Source organism: Malania oleifera, chromosome 3 (genome assembly GCF_029873635.1).
Source record: "Malania oleifera isolate guangnan ecotype guangnan chromosome 3, ASM2987363v1, whole genome shotgun sequence".
In the NCBI taxonomy this organism is placed as follows: Eukaryota; Viridiplantae; Streptophyta; class Magnoliopsida; order Santalales; family Ximeniaceae; genus Malania; species Malania oleifera.
Genome location: NC_080419.1, coordinates 125,089,031 through 125,111,466, shown reverse-complemented (window position 1 = coordinate 125,111,466; position 22,436 = coordinate 125,089,031). Strand labels below are relative to the sequence as shown.

General features: G+C 41.6%; 1 pseudogene; it reads right to left on the bottom strand.

The window, feature by feature from the left end:
* Nucleotides 1-13,652: 13,652 nt before the first annotated feature.
* On the bottom strand, nucleotides 13,653-20,512 carry LOC131151556 (flavonol 7-O-rhamnosyltransferase-like; annotated as a pseudogene).
* Between the last annotated feature and the right edge of the window lie 1,924 nt (nucleotides 20,513-22,436).

Here is a 22,436-nt window from a genome sequence, read left to right as displayed (position 1 = left end):
TTTCTTTGCAATACTTAAGAGTTCATATTATGTTTTGGTTGCAAAACTATGTTTCAAATCGTTTTTCAAATATCTCTTGTGTTTATCCTTGAGAAATATTTTGAGATATTTGCTTGCGTGCTGAAGATTTTTGTTGCTATACTTTTTTATTGAGATTATTATTTTATTATAAAGATCAAATAAATATTTTTACAAACCATTATTTGAATATCTCTTGTGGTTTATATTGACAAGAATATTGGTTGAGATATTTGAAGTGTCCTTGTGATCTTTGCATGTGCATTGTGATTGAATATATTGTGTGATACAAAGATCATATCATTTGCACTCTCACGCACTAATTACATCGGTCATATAATTATTTGAGAGTAGACACTTAAACTACACTGATCTTATCAAATCCTATCTCTTGGCAGTGTATTGATTATACTGTGCGTATTGGGGTACATATCTGTTTTACATGAAAGTATAATCACTGTACCATTTAATTTTATTGAAAAATTTGTTGTATTCTAGGTATGGCCTGAGGGAGTGGTAATCCAGCCCAGAAGGATTGTGTAGGTTATGTTAATTGACCTGGTTGTAAAGGTTGAGGTCAGCCCTGTGCTAATTGACCTGATTGTTTAGGTGCCGCTCCACCCGTTAAGTGAGCCTATAGTGGTAATCCTTATGCTTGTTAGCCAAGTCGGGGACATAGACAATTTGGCCAAACCTCGATAACATTTTTGAGTGTTGTCTCCTTTACTTATTTATTGTGCATGCTTGATTAAATTTCCATTGCAGTTTAAATTCTATTCTATATTTGCATTGATTTATTTTACATGCACTAGTTTTACCTTAGGGTTGCGTAATATTATTGATTAGTGATTGACCTAGGGGATAAAATTGTTAAATACCCAATTCACCCCCCTCTTGGGATTGCACCAAAGCTAATACGGTTAATTAATAAGATAAATTCAAGGGCTTACTGAGAAAGGTGAGTGCCCTAGTAGCAGTAATGGTACTAGAGCAGAGGGAAACTACTTGTATGGGTGGGTAATCTTCCCTATCATCGACTAATTGTGTGTGTGAGTGTAAAATGAATGTTTTCATAAATGTGTTTTCCTACTTAGTGAATTTGTTATTTTCTGTACACTAAATGCATGCTCGCCACACACTAACATTAACTTAATATTTCCCTTACTGAGATGTGCCTCACCCCTACTTTACAAACTATCTTTTCAAGAAATTTCGGGAAACGTTCTTAGCAGGCTAGAGGGGCTGAGACGGTAGTATAGTTCTTTGTATGTGGTGAGTGTAGTTTGAATTGGTTTTTGTATAAGTATAGTACGTTGGTTTGTATTAAGGATTGTGAAACCTTTTGTATATAAAGGTAGTATAGAACTCTGGTAATGGATTTTTTTTGGAGATTGCATTTTTTTTATTTCCTTTGCATTTTATATGATGAGTTTGGTATCAAGTACACAAATGTCACTAAAGTAGCACCTCGAGCCCACGTGGCGGGTCGGGGTGTTACACGTTGGGTTCTCAACTCACTTTTAGTACTGCATTTCACCCTTAGACGGATGGACAGTCCGAACGAACCATTTAGATTCTTGAGGATATGTTACGAGCATGTATGTTAGATTTTGAGGGTAGTTGGATCTGATATCTACCATTGGTTGAGTTTGCATATAATAACAGTCACCAGGCCAGCATTGGAATGACAACATATAAGGCTTTGTATGGTCGCTGGTGCGGATCTTCGTTGTACGGGGATGAAATAGGTGAGCGACAGGTTTTGGGACTAGAACTTGTTCAGCGGGCCTTTGCAAAAGTCGAGCTTATTAGGGAAAGGATTAAAGCAGCCCAGAGTCGGCAGAAGAGTTATGCGGATACTCGCTGACGGGAGCTAAAATTTCGAGATAGGTGATATGATATTCTTGAGAATTGCTCTGATAAAGGGGGTGATGAGGTGTGGAAAGAAGGGCAAGTTAAGCCTTAGATACATTGGGCCGTTCGAGATTCTGGAGAGGATTGGTTCGATGGCGTACAAAACAGCACTACCCCCAGCACTATTCAGGATACACAACGTCTTCCACGTGTCCATGTTGAGAAGGTACGTTTCAGACCCCTCACGTGTGATTAATTATGAATCGTTGGAGATCGGGGATACTCTGGCATACGAGGAGGCACCGGTTTAGATTCTGGATCAGAAAATACAGGAACTGTGTACCAAGGATATACCATTAGTAAAGGTTCTGTGGTGAAATCATGCAGTTGAGGAAGCTTCTTGAGAATTAGAAACGAAAATACGCTAAAAGTATCCAAAGCTATTCAGCGAGGGCTAGTGTCAGACGAGTAAGGGTATGGTTGTATATGGAGGGATTGGAGTAGGTTGTATGGTTAGTTGTGTATAGTTTTAATTATGGATAATCTTTGGAAAAATTTGTTATGGATATTGTAATTTCCTAAAGACAATATTATAACCATGGTATTCCTCCGCCATAAGTAAGGGTAATTAATAAACTTGGGACGGGACTGCTATGTGTTGTGGTTACCCACTCTTCTGTAGACAGGGATAGTGAGTTAACAATGTGATTTGTCACGCCCCAAACTCGAAAATGGGACCTGGGGGTGAATTTAGGAACCTAACCTGTCTCTGTATCAAATAAAACATACATGATAAAACATACATAATACAACATACAATGAGGGTCTGACCCCGTGGGGTACACAGTTGCCCTATATACATACACATACCAATCCATACTCATCAGATACGCAGTGGAATATAGTCTTTTATGCATAAATAAGAACATACCAGAGTCTACACAAACTAGGACATACATTCCCATAATTACAACACATTCCCTAAGTGTTTACAAAAAAAACCATCCTGACAACTTGGATATCGGAACTCGTATCTAAAAAGGTACTAATAGTACCTACGACACCCTTGCTTCCAAACGCTAGGATGCTACTTACCGCTACCTAAATGATGGGGATCAACATTCCCCAAACATAACATTTGCTAAGATGGTGTCACGTGGATGCATTCGCTGGGATGAAGGCAACTGCGCATCTGTACAAAAAAATGCATAACTTCATCTACAAAGGCCCAAATAACCCGATTCCAATTGGGCTGGAAAGAAGACTCCCATAGATTTCTTTGGGTATAGGGAAAACCATGAAATTCAAATTGTGCACGTCTTGGCAGCCCAATAACAGTAGGTATTCATCCAAAAATTCTGCATCACATGGACAGCTGCACACCTCTCACCAAATATGCCATAACTTTCCCAAGAAAAGTCCAAATGGAGTGGTTCAAAGTGTGTTGCAAAGAAGACTTCCATATCTTTAATTTGGTGTATGGTAGGTAAACTAATTCAAAGTATGGAACGTCTAGAAGGCCGAAGAATTAGACTATTTGTTTTGAAAATTTTACATTTTTGACTTTTTGGTTTCATTTTATCATTTTCCATTCAAAGCTTGTTATATTTTATTTACTTATGGTTGGAGGGTTGTTCCAACATCTCTATATATAGCTGGGCATGTAAGTTATTAGGGACATCAAGTATTTTAAATTGAATCAAGATTTATTGCCTTGTGCTTAAGCTTTAAGCTTGTTCCCTCTTTGTGAGTGAGTGGTGAGAGACCACATCCCTTCTCCTTTGGAGATTGAGTGGTGAGAGGCCACGAGATTATCATTATCCATTTTCCATATTACCATTCCAGTAGCTATTTTGTGAGATTAGTACTTCAACAGTCAAGCAGATCAATCACAACCCCAAGAAAAGCCGAGAATCACCACTCGAGATATCAAGCAAGGTTCGAGTGTGTTGTGTTCATCATTCCGAATAATTTCAGTAAGCTCATTTCAATTACTTCCAAAATAACTCCTAGATAGCCAATATGATATTTACCTTCCATTAGCATTTTCAAAATATCTATTGCATGTCTTTGAATAATATCTGCAGACAAACTCTTCAAAGTCCAAAAGATTTTCATACTTGAATGCTTGATTGTGTCTTATTCTAAAGATATATAATTTGCATGTTTAGGCTTAATTCTAAGGCTTGAATTTACCATCTTTCAAGTAATTATCTTATCCTACTTGATTAGGTCCTTAAGGACTAGTCTACATGAATCCTATAACTTTTTGAATTTTCCACAACCTGTAGTTCTCGCATATAATTTATATTGGTCATTGCGGTTAAATAAATTCCCATCTTAAAGTGTATCTGGTGTGTGCATTTGTGAGAGGGTCTTTGGTAGGACTAGGGTTCCTAGGATTATCCTACATCACTAAAGGCCCTGAAAAATATTGTACGTACATTCGGGGTGAGACACCTCTCAGTAAGGAAGAAAGCAGTTTATATCAGTGTGTGGCATACCAGTGTTATTTTACATACTTCATAACACTATACATATGATACAGTTTGAAACAATTCGTACAGTTTCATACAAATACATACAGTTCCAGTATTTTTAGAAAACCATTCCAGTTCATATGATACCCAACATACATACATACATACATACATACGGTCAGTGTCGTCACACTAGTTCGCAACTACACCAGGTCACCCCGTCTCACAGCGATTACATTGCTACATGTGCAACTACGCTGCAACGATCAAGGCCCAATGGTGAATCCATTGCATCATACGCAACTACACAAGGTCACCTAGTCTCACAGCAATTACATTACCATATGCAACTACGAAAATCTACAACTCAGGTCCAATAGTGAATCCATTGCTACATATGCAACTACACAAGGTCACCTAGTCTCACCCCGATTACATTGCTATATACAACTATGCTGCGACGACCTAGGCCCACAGTGAATCTATTGCAACATACGATGTAGCATATAGCTTACACCACTTCGGTGACCAACCGAAATTAGACTGGTGATATTTCACACCCTCGGATATAGAGTCGGTCACTCTCAACGTACGGTAATTAGCTGCCCCTAGCCGATTTCACAAAACCTGGAATCATTTTAGAACTCACGTCCCTATACATTTCAGCGTACGGTAATTAGCTGCCACATAGCTGTTTTACAAATACCTGGAACAAATACATACATCCATACATACCACACTTATTTAGTTTACGACAAATCATATCATTTACAATTTCAAGTATACAGTTTATGCAAATATGGATTACGGTCACCTCAATAACACAGTTTTAACACATCCAACAGTTTTCCAAACAAAATAGAGATGATACCCGAAATCCCCAATTTTTTGGAAAACTGTAACCCGAAAATCTCGTATTTTTACCCAATAGATTTCCCCAAATAAGTAGTCAAAACATACATATGATCGTAGCCTACAAGCTTACCGATCCTGATTTCGAAAATGGACTGATATAAACAGAATCCCCTTACTTTAACCCGAAATCCAACTACGAACCGAGACTCTGAAATCTACAAACCACAGTACAAAACATACTTACAATCCATACTACTATACATATACTGAATCAGAAATGAAAACCAAACCTTACCTCAATTTTGGCCCGAAACCCAAAAATCTATTAAACGAGATTCTGATCCACTAGAAACGTAGAGAATCCTTCACTGATCCTCGCAGTAACTTTGGATTTGCGATTCAGGCGACAAACGATGAAGAAATCGAGGAGAGAGAGAGAGAGAGCTTCAATCCTAGAGAGAGAGAGAGAGAAACAGAGAGAGAGAGAGAGAGAGAGAGAGAGAGAGAGAGAGAGAGAGAGAGAAACCAAACTTAGGAGCTAAGCAACCCCCAAAATATCCTTTTATAGACCTTTGACATGAGGGATTTTGTCGACGAATTGGTCTCCTCGTCGACGAAGTCTTCAGAGATTTCATTGACGAGGCAACGATTTCGTCGACGAACCCTGATATTTAAATTTTCCTGAATCCCCTCGGCTTTTTCTCGTCAACGAGGCTTTGAATTTCGTTGACGAGAAGTCCACTACCTTCGTCAACGAATTATGGCCTCGTCGACAAAGTCTGCAGAATTCCATTATTTTCTCTCTTTTACGTAATTAACTCGTGCAACACAATTCGGGTTCTTACAATCTCCCCTTCTTAAAAAAATTTCGTCCCCAAAATTTGCAATCTCTCATTACGAATACATTCATACTACTACATACATACTTACTCTGAGATGAAAGGGTGACTATTTATATGCAGTCCCTCTACGATACATACATACACACTCTATAGAATACGGCGGCCATTTATACACCGCCCCGTCACAATACATACATACACTCTCTAGAGAATACGGCGGCCATTTATACGCAGCCCCGTTACAATACATACATACACTCTCTAGAGAATACGGGGGCCATTTATATGTAGCCCCGTTACAATACACACATACATGCCCTCACTTATGGCGGAGGAATACCATGGTCACATACATACACGGTCTCAAGAGCTCACAATTCTACAGGACTCTCCCTAAGACTAACCACTAAATACAATACGATAACAGAGAATTACATACATACATACATACATACTTATATCACCTTGCTATCCAAATACTACTCAAACAACTGTGGATACTTTCGGCGTATTTCTGTCTCTAGTTCCCAAGAAGCTTCCTCAATCTCATGGTTCCGCTACAATACCTTCACTAACGGTATCTCTTTGGTACGAATCTTCTGAACTTTATGGTCCAGAAGCTGAACAGGTATCTCCTCATATGCTAAAGTATCCACAAGTCCCAAAGACTTGTAACTGATAACATGCGACGGATCCAACACGTACCTTCTCAACATGGATACGTGAAATATATCATGGACCCTCGAGAGTGCTGGGAGTAGTGCAACTCTGTAGGCTACCGAACCCACTCGCTCAAGTACCTCAAATGGTCCGATATACCTCGGGCTCAGCTTGCCCTTCCTTCCGAATCTCATCACTCCCTTCATCAAAGCGATTCTAAGGAATACCTTACCCCCCACCTCAAACTCCAACTCACGGCGGCGAACATTCGCATAACTCTTTTTCCGAATCTGAGCCGATCTAATCCTCTCCCGGATCAAACCTACCTTCTCAGATGCCTGCTGCACGAGTTCAGGTCCTAAAACCTAATGTTCACCAACCTCATCCCAATACAAAGGAGATTGACACCTTTGACCATACAAAGCCTCAAATGGGGTCATCCTTATACTAGCCTGGAAGTTATTGTTGTAGGGAAACTCCACTAGTGGCAGAAACTGAATCCAACTACCACTAAAGTCCAATACGCATGCCCGTAACATATCTTCCAATATCTGTATCGTCCTTTCCGACTGTCCATCAACTTGGGGGTGGAACGCTGTATTAAAAGTAAGCTTTGTCCCCAATGCTTCTTGCAAACTCTTCTAAAATCGAGAAGTAAACCTCAGATCTCGATCTGAAATAATGGACACCGGTACTCCGTGCATTCTCACAATCTCATGTACATACAGGTCAGCTAACCTACTCAAAGGGTAGCTAACTTTCATTGGTACAAAGTGAGCAGATTTCGTCAACCTGTCTACGATTACCCAAATAGCATTCTGCCCGTGAAGCGCTGGCGGCAATCCGGTAACAAAGTCCATGAAAATATGCTCCCATTTCCATACCGGAATAGGCAAAGGCTGCAACAGCCATGCCAACCTCTGATGTTCATCTTTCACCTGTTGACACGTCAGACACTGCTCCACAAATCGGGTAATATCCTTCTTCATACCACTCCATTAGAAGGATTCGCACAAATCCCGATACATCTTCATACTACCCGGATGTACCGTATATAAAGAACGATGCGCTTCCTCAAGAATCGTATTTTTGATCTCCTCATCATTTGGAACACATAGCCTGATCCCAAACCTCAACACACCTCTGTCAGAGATGTTAAAATCCGCAGCCAAACCCTTCTACACTTTTCCCACAATCTCCGCTAATTCCGAATCATTAGCCTGCGTAGCTTTTATACGATTAAACAAAGTCGGCTGGATCACTAAGCTAGCAACAAAAGCCTGATGTTCTCCAGACACCAACTCTATGCCAAGGCTTTCCAGATCTTATTTGACATGATGCTGAGCTACAACTGCAGATACTGCTGCATGTTCTGACTTCCAACTCAACGCATCTGCTACCACATTGGCTTTTCCTGAGTGATAACTGATCGTGCAATCGTAGTCCTTAATCAACTCTAGCCACCACCTCTGCCTCATATTCAGCTCCTTCTGCATGAAAAAGTATCTGAGGCTTTTGTGGTTAGTGAAAATCTCACACTAAACACCGTACAGATAATGTCTCTAGATCTTCAAGGCATAAACAACAGCAGCTAACTCTAAGTCATGTGTAGGGTAATTCTTCATGTATTCCTTAAGTTGTCAAGAAGCATAAGCTACCACGTTACCCTGTTGCATAAGCACACATCCCAAACCTTTCAGAGACGCGTCGCTATAAATCACAAAGTCCCCATCCCCCGAAGGAATGGTCAACACTGGAGCAGTAACCAGTCGGTGCTTCAACTCGAGAAAGCACTGCTCGCAATCACTGGTCCAGTCAAACTTCACCCCCTTCTTAGTCAAACGTGTCAGAGGTCCAAACAATTTAGAGAATCCCTCTACAAACCGACGTTAACCTTCCAGTCCTAGAAAACTCCAAACCTCCTACACACTCTTCGGTCTAGCCCAGTCGACCACATCTTCAATCTTACTAGGATCAATGGAAATACCGCCCTCAGACACCACATGGCCTAAGAACGCGACCTGGTTCAACCAGAACTCACACTTCTTCAGTTTAGCATACAACTTCTTTTTTCTTAAAATCTGTAATACTAACCTCAAATGTTCCACATGTTCTTCCGTACTCCTCGAGTATACCAGAATATCGTCAATGAATACCACTACAAATCGATCTAGATACTCATGGAAAACCCTGTTCATCAAATCCATGAACACCGTCGGAGCATTAGTTAACCCAAATGGTATAACCAAGAATTCATAGTGGCCGTATCTAGTTTGAAAAGTAGTCTTTGCTACATCCTCCGCTCTAACCCTTACCTGATGATATCCTGACAGTAAGTCGATCTTCGAAAAGACCTGCGTTCCCCGTAGCTGGTCAAAAAGATCATCTATAAGAGGCAAAGGGTAACAGTTCTTCACCGTCACTTTGTTGGTCTCATAATAGTCAATGCATATACGCATCGACCCGTCCTTCTTCTTCAAAAATAATACTGGAGCTCCTCAGGACGAAACACTAGGTTGAATGAATCCCTTGTCCAGTAATTCCTGTAACTGCTCCTTCAACTCCCGAAGTTCTGCTGGAGCCATCCGGTATAGAGCTTTAGAGATCAGTGCCTTACCAGGAAACAACTCAATCGTAAACTCCACCTCACGATCCGGAGGTAAACCGGGTAATTTGTCTGGAAATACATCCGAAAATTCGTTGACCACCTGAATGTCCTTGAGTCTCAACTCATCCCGCGGCGGTTCCTTCACACAAGCTAGGTACCCCTGACAACCATCCAAGAGTAACCTCCTCGCCTGTAAAGCCAATAGAATCTGTGGCGTAGAACGCACACACGATCCGGCAAACTCAAACTCTTGCTTCGTAGGAGGTCTGAACACTACCACCTTCTTCCAACAGTCAATCACCACATAGCTGGAAAACAACCAATCCATTCTCAGTATGACATCAAATCCCGACATGTCGTATACTACAAGATTCGCATGTAGTAGTCTCTCTCGAATCACCACTAGGTAGTTTCCCAACATCTTACTACAAATTGTGATACTCCCAATCGGCGTTGTCACAGACAGCATCTCATTCATCACATTAGTTTCAACCCCACACAATTTCACAAATCTAGCAGATATGAACGAATGGGTTACCCCCAAATCAGATAAAACAATAGCTTTATTCGAAAGCAATAACATGGTACCTGTCACCACGTTCCCAGCGTGTTCCGCATCTGCTGGAGTAAGTGAATATACTCTCGCTGGAGCCGTCGTTGCCTGGTAATTCACCCGAGGCACCTGGTTACTCCCACTGCTCTGACTCGGTGCAGGCATAATCCTCCTCGGTTCCTGGAAATACTTCGCCATGTGGCTTGTTTCGCCACAATTGTAGCAAACACCCCAGAATGGTTGACACTCGCCCTCGTGCCATCTATGGCACTTAGCACACGGCGCAGAGGATGGATTCCCCCTGAAAACTCGACCACTCGGTGTTCTATCGATAACCAGAGCTGTAATTCTTCTTCTTCCACGGACTCTGCCGCTAACCACTCTGAGGACCAGAAGATACTGGCCTCTTCCCCTGAACCTGTACTACATCATCTCCCCGGAGGTCGATCTCAACTATGGTGGCTTTATCCACCAGGACAGAGAATTCATGGATCTGCAGCATCCCCACAAGACGGTGGATGTCTTTCCTCAGACCCCTCTTGAACCTCTGAGCCTTCTCATGCTCATTTGGAACCAAGTACGATGCAAATCGAGACAACTCGATAAATCTGGCAGCATACTTCTGCACCGTCAAAGTACCCTGTAATAGGCCTGAAAACTCATTGGCCTTTATATCCCGGGTGGAGACCGAAAATTATCTCTCAAAAAATACCTCCTTGAAACGGCCCCACGTCATACTAGATGGACCAGCTCTCTGCCTCTCAAGAAGACTCACCGCCGTCCACCATCGCCCTGCCTCCCCAGTCAACTGGAAGGTGGTGTAGAAGACCTTCTGCTTCTCAGTGCAGTGGAGGACTTCCAAAATCCTCTCAGTCTTCTCGACCCAGTCTTTCGCTACTATCGGCTCAGGTCCTTCCGTAAATGTCAGAGGGTGCATGCGTGTGAACCTCTCAATGGTACACCCCGCATCAGTAAGAGAGCTCTCGCGTCTCCTAACACTCCGCCCAATCTCTCGAATCACCTGTCTCGCCAAACCACGAGACATAGAAGGAAACTCATCACTTGCCGTCTCCTCGGAGCCACTCTCCAAGTTATTATTCTTTGGCTCCATACTGAAGACAGAATAGGTACTATTTTGTCCATGGGTATTTGCCTATATAAACCTTGTACTATTCACAGTTTGTATATATAATTGAAATTCATTTTCTGATACATTCGATGGTATATATATTAAGGATGAGAATGATGGATTATCCATCATCCACCACAGATTATCCAATCGAAACCATCACAAATCCACAACTTAAATGAGTCTAATATGGATTGTAATATTCTCACCCTATAATCTGCCTAATCCGCCACGGATTATCCAACCTGATGGTCTATACCTGATACGCCCAAAATAATCTAGCCAATGAGAGCAGGTCAACACCTGCCTCGTGAGTTAGACATTATGACGAGTAATCAGCTCCAACCCAATAAAGAGGAGGAGAGATCCACGCCAGCAGCTTAAATAGTCGAGTGATGGGTGCAAGCCCTTTACGATTGGGGAGCAATTCACGCTCCCGGGCAATAAAGACAAACCAACCAAGGGTCAACCCGAGCCCCTATAAGAAGGGATCTGGAGAAGAGGTCAAGGTAAGTCATTCAACTTATTCTATTGTTGCATTTAGCCTCTCTAAAAGCATTTCACTTACTTAGGCATCGGAATGATCCCCCGGAGTACACCTCGGGTCCTCTAAGCCTTTCTTCTCTTCTTCTTTCAGATCTGTGGAAGTCAAAGGAGCAATCCTACTAATTTTACCCCGCAACAATGCCTAGACTGTAACGCCCCAACCTGGGTCTGTCAGGGAGCACTGCATCTCTCATCCTCCACCTGGACCAGACAACAGGGGGGACCTTATCAGGCTAACGACTAGCCCCACAAAACAACACGTGTTCTTTTCAGTATGTTTTGTCCTCACTCACACACTTCCTGAGAAAAGTTCCCAGGAGGTCACCTATCCTAAGATTACTCCAAGCCAAGCATGCTTAACAGTGGAGTTCTTATGGGAAAGCTCCCGAAAAGAAAGATGCACTTTGTTGATATAGGTAGTAACATCTAATCTTTTAAGTCTTTCATCCATGGGGTATCATATTCTCCCCAACTTATAGAACGTAGCGTCCTTGTTGCGAACCCACATTTCCAAACTCAGGCGATGTGAATTTCATTACACTTCCGGCTGGGTATTGTCTCTGATACCATTTGTAACGTCCCAACCTGGATCTGCCAGAGAACATTGCATCTCTCCTCCTCCACCTAGACCAAACAACAGGGGGGGCAGGCCTTATCAAACTAACAACTGGCCCCACAAACCAACACGTGTTCTTTTCAGTATGTTTTGTCCTCACTCACACACTTCTTGAAAAAACTTCCTAGGAGGTCACTCATCCCAAGATTACTCCAAGTCAAGCACGCTTAACCGTGGAGTTCTTATGGGAAAGCTCCCGAAAAAAAAAGTACATCTTGTTGATATGGATAGTAACATCTAATCTTTTAAGTCTTTCATCCATGGGGTATCACATAGACAATGACAAGCTGGGAGGATCTCTTTTGAAAGTGAACCCTTTTTGTTTTGAGAAAATGAGTTACACAAAATATAAGCATAAATAATAATAATTTAGAAAAGACTTGTGTTATTTTAAAAAATTAGAACCCAATCAACAATAATAAAATATTATATTAGCATTTGAATTTGTACAAAATGAGAGATACATTTTGATCGAATCTTATTAGTAAGTCTCGTGCCAATCTTAGTGAGGCTAAACATTTTTATAACATACAATGATTTATAAATTTTTAAAAAATTATGTAACAAATATTTTTTTTATAAACAAATATTTTTTATATGATAACAAAACTAGTGGATTGTAGCTCCAATTAAGGGGCCATTCAAAAAGTTCAGCCATTCAATGAATTTTTTTTTTGAGATTGGTGCCTGTATAGGAGTTCCACATCCACCATGTGCATTGATTTCACCTAAATTACAACAATGTGAGGAGCACCGCATACCAAAATATTATTTTTTTAATTCCAAAATTTAAAATATTTTGTCAATTTTTTTAATTTTTAAAAATTTATAAAATTTTAAAAATCATAAAAAAACATTTTTCAATGTAAAATTTTAAAATTGAAAACAATAAGTTATTGTTTTTACAATTATTTAAAAAGTTAAAATAAGAAACAAAATTATTTTTCACAAGTGAAAAATCCCTCCTTTAATTAAATTTTTTGGTTATATGTTTTGCAAAAACTATAATATGATTTCTTCTTCGATTCTTATTATTTTTTATTCAACTTTTTCTTCTACTTCATTTTCGATCTATAAATTCTTTGAAATATATTTATTTTGTGCACATTGAAATTTAAAGTTTGAAAAATATAATATATGTTCTTAAAAATATGCCTTTAATTTTCTTTCTAAAAGAAATTATGACTTCATATACAATTTATCCTATAGTCGATCAAGATGATATCTAACGACTATGATGCCAAAAATATTAGCTTAAATCTCAATCTTACAATGTAATTAATTATAAAAGTTAGAATATATTATAATAAAATTATAAGTTTGGAATCCTAAATTAGGAAAATTTAGACTTGAAATTTTGAATTACTAAAAGTGTTTAAAATGTTAAATATGACAATAGGATTACCAATACAAAACATTTTAAAAATTAGTGACGAATTTAACATTTAACTCCCCAAAACGTTTCAAAATTCCAAAAAAGACCCCCAAATTTTACAGTTTATTCAATTTAGACAATTCCAGAGCGAGGTCGTCCAAGGCCTTATGCGAACTCCCGCCTTCCTTCACCGCTGCCAAAGCCACCCTTCGCAGCTCCTCCGCCCTGACTCACTCCGGCCGATGCCCACTCACTGACTCGGCCAGGGCTCTGTTAGGAATTATGGTGTGGAACCATCGGCAGCAGCACCTCTCCATGCAGCCTATGTTGACATTGAAGAATGACGGCCACCTGCTCTGCAGCCTTTGCTGAAATTGCAAGCCACCGTCTTTGAATTTTGCTCCCCCTCTTATATATATATGTGTGTGTGTGTGTGTGTGGAGAGCTTTGTATGCAGTGAGTTGTGAGAGTGAGCAGAGTGTGTTGTGCAGAGAGTTGTGGTGAGAGAGAGAGAGTTGAGCAGTGGCTCCTCCTTGTATTGTTTCTCCCAGTTTATAGTGCAGTGGTGTGTGCTCCCGTGGACGTAGGTCAGTTCGGACCGAACCACGTAAATCCGGTGTTCCATTGTGGATGTGCTTGAATTTTTTCTTTGTGTGTGATTGTTGCTCCAGGTTTTATTCCCCAACAATTGGTATCAGAGCTTGGTTGGAGTAAAATCGCCAGATCGGGAAAAATTTCGGATTTTGACCCTCTGTCCAGTAGCTCGAAATTTGATTTTGAGGCTACCATCGAACTCCTCTCGACGATACGAAGCTAACAGAGGTAACCGGAGCTCAAACGGAGCTCGGAACAGACTGCACGAGCCCACACGCGCCACCAGCGACAAGGGGACGTTTTCACGCCCCTGCACACGCCCTCACGAGTCGTCAAACACGCGACAAGTCCCTGCACGTGCGTCCACACGCCGGCGATCGACCGGCGACTCAGCTGAAGGCAGAAGACGATCCACGTCAGTGCCGCGTCAACCAGATCCCTCCACGTCAGTGCCCCACGCCAGCGCCCCGTTAGCGCCACGTCAGCAGGGGACGGTGACACGTCAGCGCGCACGTCAGCCCCGGACCCACGCCACGTCAGCGCCACGTCAGCAATGGGCCCACGTGCCACGTCAACAGGGTTGACCGATTTTGACCAGGTTTGACCAAAAGTTTGAGTTGGCTTTTCGAAGCCATTTTGGGTCCATTTTTCGAGCGAATTAAGCCATTTCTAGGGTTTTCGATCATTCTGAATCCAACCGTGCTATCAGATTGAGCCAATTCCATCTCTTAATCAGAGAATCGAGATGTCGAACGAAAAGAGCTCTCACATCGAGATGTTTAACGGCACGAACTTCGGTTTCTGGAAAATGCAGATCGAGGACTTCTTATTTGGTAAGGAGTTGCACTTACTATTGATGGAGAAGCCAGAATCCATGAAGGAGAGCGAGTAGGATTTGCTTGACTGAAAAGCCCTCGGAGCCGTGAGGATAACGTTGGCAAAGTCTGTTGCCTTCAACATCAAGCACTTGACAACCACCAAGTCTCTTATGGATGCGCTATCTAACATGTATGAGCAGTCATTAGCCGCAAACAAGGTACATCTCATGAAAAGACTGTTTACAATGAGCATGTCTACAGGTGAGGGTTTCAGTAGGCATTTGAATAATTTCAACAAGTTGTCGAATCAACTCGCCTCGGTCGAGATTACCTTTGATAGTGAGATCCATGCCCTATTAATTCTCAGTCAGCTGCCTGAGAGTTGGAAAGGTATTGTCACTGCAATCAGTAGCTCTGCAGGAAAATCGAAGCTGAAATACGACGAGGTTATCAGCATGATTTTGACAGAGGAGATCGGAATGCAGTCGAACAATGACTCCATTTCAAGTTCAGCTTTGAATGTGGAAAGCCAAGGAAAGCAAAGCGGGCATGGACGATCTAACAATCGTGATAGATCCAGGACCAGGCGGTCCAAATCTAGAGATTCCAGAGGTACTCAGGACATAGGTTCTCAGAGTAGAAAAGTTATTAAGTACTGGAACTGTGGAAAGACTGGTCATTACAAGAACCAATGTAGAAGTCAAAAGAAAGAGATAAGGGCAAAGACGGAAGCAAATATTGCTTCCGAAATTGATGATTTGTTGATCTGCTCTTTGGAGATCAAAAAGGAGTCTTGGGTGTTAGACTATGGAGCTTCATTCCATGCCACTTGCAGCAAAGATTGCCTGGAGGAGTATACATCAGGTAATTTCGATAAAGAATATCTGGGCAATGATCAACGTTGGGACATTGCCGGTAAGGGGACAGTGAAGATCAAAATGAACGGGTCAATATGGAAGCTGAAGGATGTCAGACATATTCCAGACCTGAGGAAGAATTTGATTTCAGTCGGTCAATTGGCAGATGAAGGTTATAACACATCTTTCATTGGTGATGAATGGAAGATTTCGAAGGGTGCATTGACAATTGCTCGAGGTAAGAAAAGTGGTACTCTTTATGTAACTCCCGATACATGTATGTCTATTATAGTTGCTACAGGAAATGATGATAGCAACCTATGGCATCAACGACTCGGACACCTGAGTGAGAAGGGACTCAAGGTGATGCACTCAAAGGGTAAGTTGAGTGATTTACAGTCAGTGAAGATCGACACATGTGAGGATTGCATATTTGGGAAACAGAAGAGAGTTAGTTTCCAGGCAAATATCAGTACCCCGAAGAAGGAGAGACTTGAGCTAGTCCATTCAGATGTATGGGGACCAACAACCATTTCGTCTACAGGAGGAAAGCATTACTTCATCACGTTTATCGATGACCATTCACGGAAGGTATGGGTTTACTTCCTGAAGTATAAATTTGATGTTTTTGATGCTTTTAAAAATTGGAAAGCGATGGTAGAAAACGAAACTGGTTTGAAAATCAAAAGGCTGAAAACTGATAACGGTGGAGAGTATGTTGACACCGAGTTCAAGAAATTCTGCTATGAGCATGGTATCAGAATGGAAAGGACTGTGCCAGGTACGCCTCAACACAACGGTGTAGCCGAGCGGATGAACAGAACGTTGACAGAAAAGGCCAGAAGCATGTGTATGCAGTCAGGCTTGCCAAAGATGTTTTGGGCACATGCAGTCAACAAAGCAGCTTATTTGATTAATAGAAGTCCTTCAGTACCATTGGATTATTGCCTACCAGAAGAAGTTTGGAGTAACAAAGAGGTAAGACTTTCACATTTGAAAGTTTTTGGTTGTGTTGCATATATACATATCAATGATCATGTCAGGGATAAGCTGGATCTGAAATCCCGGAAATGCACTTTCATCGGTTATGGTGGAGATGAATTTGGATACCGCATTTGGGATGATGAAAACAAAAAGGTGATCAGAAGCAAAGATGTGATTTTTGATGAAAAGGTGATGTACAAAGATAGGCACACAGCTGAATCCACCGAACCAGTTCATAGAGAATCAACCTGTGTAGATATGGATGATGTCCCAGAGTGTGTCGGGACACAACAGCAAAATGCCGAGAATTCTCAGGTGGAGGAACTAGTGGAGCAAATCGTCGCATCACCGTCTCCTACTCCAGCTTTGGAACTTAAGAGATCTACTCGGCCCCATGTACCAAACAGAAGGTATATAGATTATTTACTTCTTACAGATGGAGGAGAGCCCGAATGCTGTGATGAAGCATGTCAGGCAGGAGATGCGAGCAAGTGGGAGCTTGCAATGAAGGACGAGATGAAGTCCCTCACCTCCAACAGAAAGTGGGAACTAGCTGAGTTGCCCAAAGGTAAGAAGGCCCTTCACAACAAGTGGGTGTACAGAATCAAAGAGGAGCATGATGGCTTTAGGAGATACAAGGCTCGGTTGGTAGTTAAAGGCTTCGAGTAGAAGGAAGGAATTGACTACACCGATATTTTTGCACCAGTTGTGAAGTTGACAACCATCAGATCTGTTCTGAGTATTGTTACCTCAGAGGGTTTATATCTTGAGCAGTTAGATGTGAAGACGAAGTTTCTTCACAGTGATCTTGATGAGGAAATCTATATGCATCAACCAGAAGGATTCTTAGAGAAAGGTAAAGAGAATTTGGTGTGCAAGTTAAAGAAGAGCTTGTACGGTCTCAAACAAGCTCCCAGACAATAGTACCAAAAATTTGACGGCTTTATGCACAGGAATGATTTTCTAAAGTGTAATGCTGACCACTGTTGTTACTTCAAGAGGTATCAATATAGCTATATCATTCTATTGTTATATGTGGATGACATGTTGATCGCAAGACCAGATATAGAAGAGATCGGGAAATTGAAGCAGCAATTGTCAATGGAATTTGACATAAAAGACTTAGGCTCAGCGAATCAGATACTTGGGATGCGAATCTCCAAAGATAAACGACAAGGAACATTGCAACTATCTCAGTCGGAGTACATTGACCGTATTCTATAAAGGTTTAACATGAGCAATGCCAAAGCAGTAAATACACCTTTGGCAGGACACTTTCGCCTCTCCAAGGATCAGGTTCCCCAGACTGATGAAGAGAAGGATTTCATGGCTAAGGTACCTTACGCCTCAACCATTGGAAGTCTCATGTACGCTATGGTTTGTACGAGACCAGACATTGGCCAAGCAGTGGGAGCAGTCAGTAAATTCATGTCTAATCCAGGAAAGACTCACTGGGAAGCAGTAAAGTGGATCTTCAGGTACCTCAGAGGCACTATTGATAAGTGCTTATGTTTCGGAAAAGGAGACTTGAAAGTCAAAAGGTATGTAGATGCCGATTTTGCTGGTGAAATTGATCACCGCAGGAACACCACTGGATACATATTCACTGTTGGCACAACAGCTGTTAGTTGGATGTCGCAGATACAAAAGATTGTTGCCCTATCCACTACAGAAGCTGAGTACGTAGCAGTGACAGAAGCCAGCAAAGAGATGATTTGGCTTCAGGGTTTGTTGACAGAGCTTGGGCTAAAGCAGGAGAGGAATGTTTTGTACAGCGACAGTCAGAGTGCGATACATCTGGCAAAGAACTCTGCATTTCATTCCAGAACCAAATATATCGGATTGCGTTATCACTTCATCATATCTTTATTAGAGGATGGAGTACTGACACTTGAAAAGATTCAAAGCAGCAGAAATCCAGCTGACATGTTGACAAAGGTGGTAACTACAGAGAAACTGAAGTTATGCTCAACTTCAGTTGGTCTTCATGATTGAAGACAGACATGAGCACATCATTCGTCTATACACTGGTTGAGATGCTGCCTCCGTCTCCAAGTGGGAGATTGTTAGGAATTATGGTGTGGAATCGTCGGCAGCAGCACCTCCCCATGCAGCCTATGTTGACATTGAAGAATGACGGCCACCTGCTCTGCAGGCTTTGCTGAAACTGCAAGCCACCGTCTTTGAATTTTGCTCCCCCTCTTATATATATATGTGTGTGTGTGTGTGTGTGTGTGTGTGTGTGTGTGTGTGTGTGTGTGGAGAGCTTTGTATGCAGTGAGTTGTGAGAGTGAGCAGAGTGTGTTGTGTAAAGAGTTGTGGTGAGAGAGAGAGTTGAGCAGTGGCTCCTCCTTGTATTGTTTCTCCCAGTTTATAGTGCAGTGGTGTGTGCTCCCGTGGACGTAGGTCAGTTTGGACCGAACCACGTAAATCCGGTGTTCCATTGTGGATGTGCTTAAATTTTTTCTTTGTGTGTGATTGTTGCTCTAGGTTTTATTCCCCAACAGGCTCTGGCCAGCTCTGTCGAGTCAAGGACCGTGTCCAGCCCGTCGCTGACCTTGAGGGTGGTGCCGAGTTCGTCGACGAGCATTTCAGTGTTGAAGTGGTGGTCGGCTTGCATCGGCCACGCCAGCAGCAGAACTCTGGCGAGGACCCCCTCCAGCACCGAGTTCCAGCCACAATGAGTCAAGTAGGAACCCACGACACGGTGACCCAGTATCTCCGCCTGGGGGCCCACCCCCTGATCACGAGCCCCCTCCCCGCCGTCCGATTATCGAACTCGGGCGAGATCCGGCCGTAATCGGACGACTCTTGGACTCCTTTCATAGGTTCCTTGACGGACCAGATGGACGGCACGCCGCTCTTCTCCAGCGCCGCCGCCACCCCGTCAACTTGTGCTTAGGTCAACGTCACCTAAAATTTGAAAAATAAAAATAAAATTGTAATAATTTTAAAATTTATTTTATTTTAAAAATTAACAGGCTGCCATGTACTGACCTGACTGCCGAATCCGACGAACACCACTGACCGGTCCGCACAGCGAGAATCAAACCACGCCACCACTTGCTCCGGCGACACCGACCCAGACCCGTCACCGTGGTGTGATTTCTTGGCCGAAAGCAGGGGACCGACGGCCCAGACCCGAGGGAACCTAGTTCGGAGGGCAGCGAAGCACTCCGGCTCCAAAGCGTCGAAGGAGTTGAAGACGATTCCCCAGCTAGCGAGACTGGCGTGGAACATCTCGGTGAAGGGAGACTCGTAGTTGTCGCCCCACCAGGTGACGGTGCAGGAGGCGATGCAGGAGTAGGCGAGGTTGACGGCGCCGAGGCGGCGGGCGAGGGGCTCGGTCCAAGAGCAGAGAAAGGAGTCGGAGAGGAGGGCGGTGGGCGGGTGGGGGAGGGAGAGGAGGGGTTCGTAGAGAAGGGAGAGGGCGGAGAGGAGGTGGGGCATGAAGGAGAGGGGGAGGTGTTGGGCTTTTTCGACGGAGGAGGGGAGGGAAGGGTGGTGGGGGAAGGGGAGGATGAGGGGGCGAAGGGCGGAGGTGGGGTGGAGGGAGAGGAGGGGACAGAGGAGGGGTAGGTTTTGTGGGGTGACGACGACAGTAATGGAGAGGCCGCGGAGGGCGAGGTGGTGGGCAAGGTCTAGGAGAGGGAGAATGTGGCCTTGTGCTGGGTATGGGATCACCACCACGTGGGCTGCCCTGAATCTGTTTTCACCGTTCATGGTGTTTTGCTTGGAATTCTCCATGAGAGAGAGAGAGAGACGCCGGCAGAGTGAAGGAAAGGAAGGAGGAGGTAATGATGTTAAGGACAGGATGTGTATATATATATATATATATATATCAATCTAAACTTAAGTTTTGTTTGGCCTTTCTATTTTTTGTTTAGGAGGGGAGGGGGGCAAGGGGTCCTCGATCCAAACATGTTTAGATCGGAGAGATTATCGATAAATATAAATTTTAAAACTACAATGATCGAAACAAGAAATTTACTTTATTGCTAAAATGTTAGTATTGAGATATTATATTTGTTTAAAAATATTTCAATTAAATGTGTAAAATCACTTCTCCTGAATTTTACATTTGAAATCCTGATTAAATATTAGTATGGTGTACATGTGTTTTACCGTCTTAAACAAATTTTACATGTAAGTTGATAACAACTCTATGCATGCCTTCATAACTCATAAGCAAGCTAAGTCGAGCTGTGACAAGCTCGAGCTTGGCTTGTTTATTCATAAGCAAGCTCGAGCTTGACTTGAGCTTAAAATTTTCTATTCTAGCTCGACTTGAGCTTAAAATTTTCTGTTCGAACTCGACTCGTTTAACATATGTACAACTCGAGCTCGACTCAGCTAACTCTCATTTCACATATAAACGAGTTGAACGCGAACTTGAGCTCAAACTCAACTCGACTTAAGCTTGTTACAAACTAATAAACAAACCAAACCACTAACTATATAAATTAATTGGTAGTTAAAAAATACAGTTTGAGAAAAAATAAATTTTAAATAAAAATTTTAAAATCAAATATTTAATATGATTAATATTGAAGTTTGTTCACAAGCCTAATATCGAGCTAATTCACGAGCTCAAATATTGAGTTAGTTCACGAATTCAATATTAAGTTAGTTCATGAATTACTAACAAACCAATAAACAAACCGACCCGCAAGCTATTAAACGAGTCTAGCAAACCGAGTATGAACCAGTTCAAGCTCGGCTTGTTTAGTTTGACGAGCTTGAAATTTGAGCTCCAAATCAGCTCATGATTCATCTAACTTAATAATCGAGTTCAAGCAAACCATTATCGAGTCAAGCACTGAATAGCCTACGAGCACTTCGACTCATTTACAACCCTAAATCATTGACCTTCTTAACTTTTCAATGTGCAACCACCTTTCATAAATAGGGCTTTCTACTATTTTGAAAACCCTATTTCAAAGCCCCAATGAATTTTTCAATATGCAACCACACAGTGTTCTTAATTACATTTCAATTCCTGCAATATATAAACAAATAAATAATGTATGAATATAGAAGTTGAAGCCATCCAAATGTTTCCTTTCACCAGGCATATCAAATTGCATGTACACATCTCCCTTCTATGATTTTCATTTTTAAAAATGGTAATATGTTTTGTAGATCTATATATATCTCTCTCTCTCTCTCTCTCTTTATTTAATGAGACGTGCTCAACACAATTTAACATTATTAAATCGAGACAACTATAATTAAATTATGCACACCAAACACGTCCCAAAACCTCTTAAATGAATTTATTTATCATAATTTTTCTTACACTTATAGAGCAATTTTATTCAAAAAATTATTAATGGTAAATTTAAGACTCCATTTTTTTTTTTGAGAAAAAATAATTTTAAAAATCCCCTTTTTGTCATATTTTCTCTCAATATTAAATACTATAGAAAATATAATTAAAAGCTAAAAAAATAAATGCTAATAATACCTAAAACCAAAATTTTGCCTTTTTAAAAATTTCTTTAATAACCAAATATGAAAAATTAAATTTCATCAAAATTTTCTCCTTACATTTCCTAAGTTCTATAGGGAGTAATGATTTGACAAACAGATAATTCAATGAACTTCAGCATTACTTTTAAAATTAAGAGGGTTTTACAAAAATATT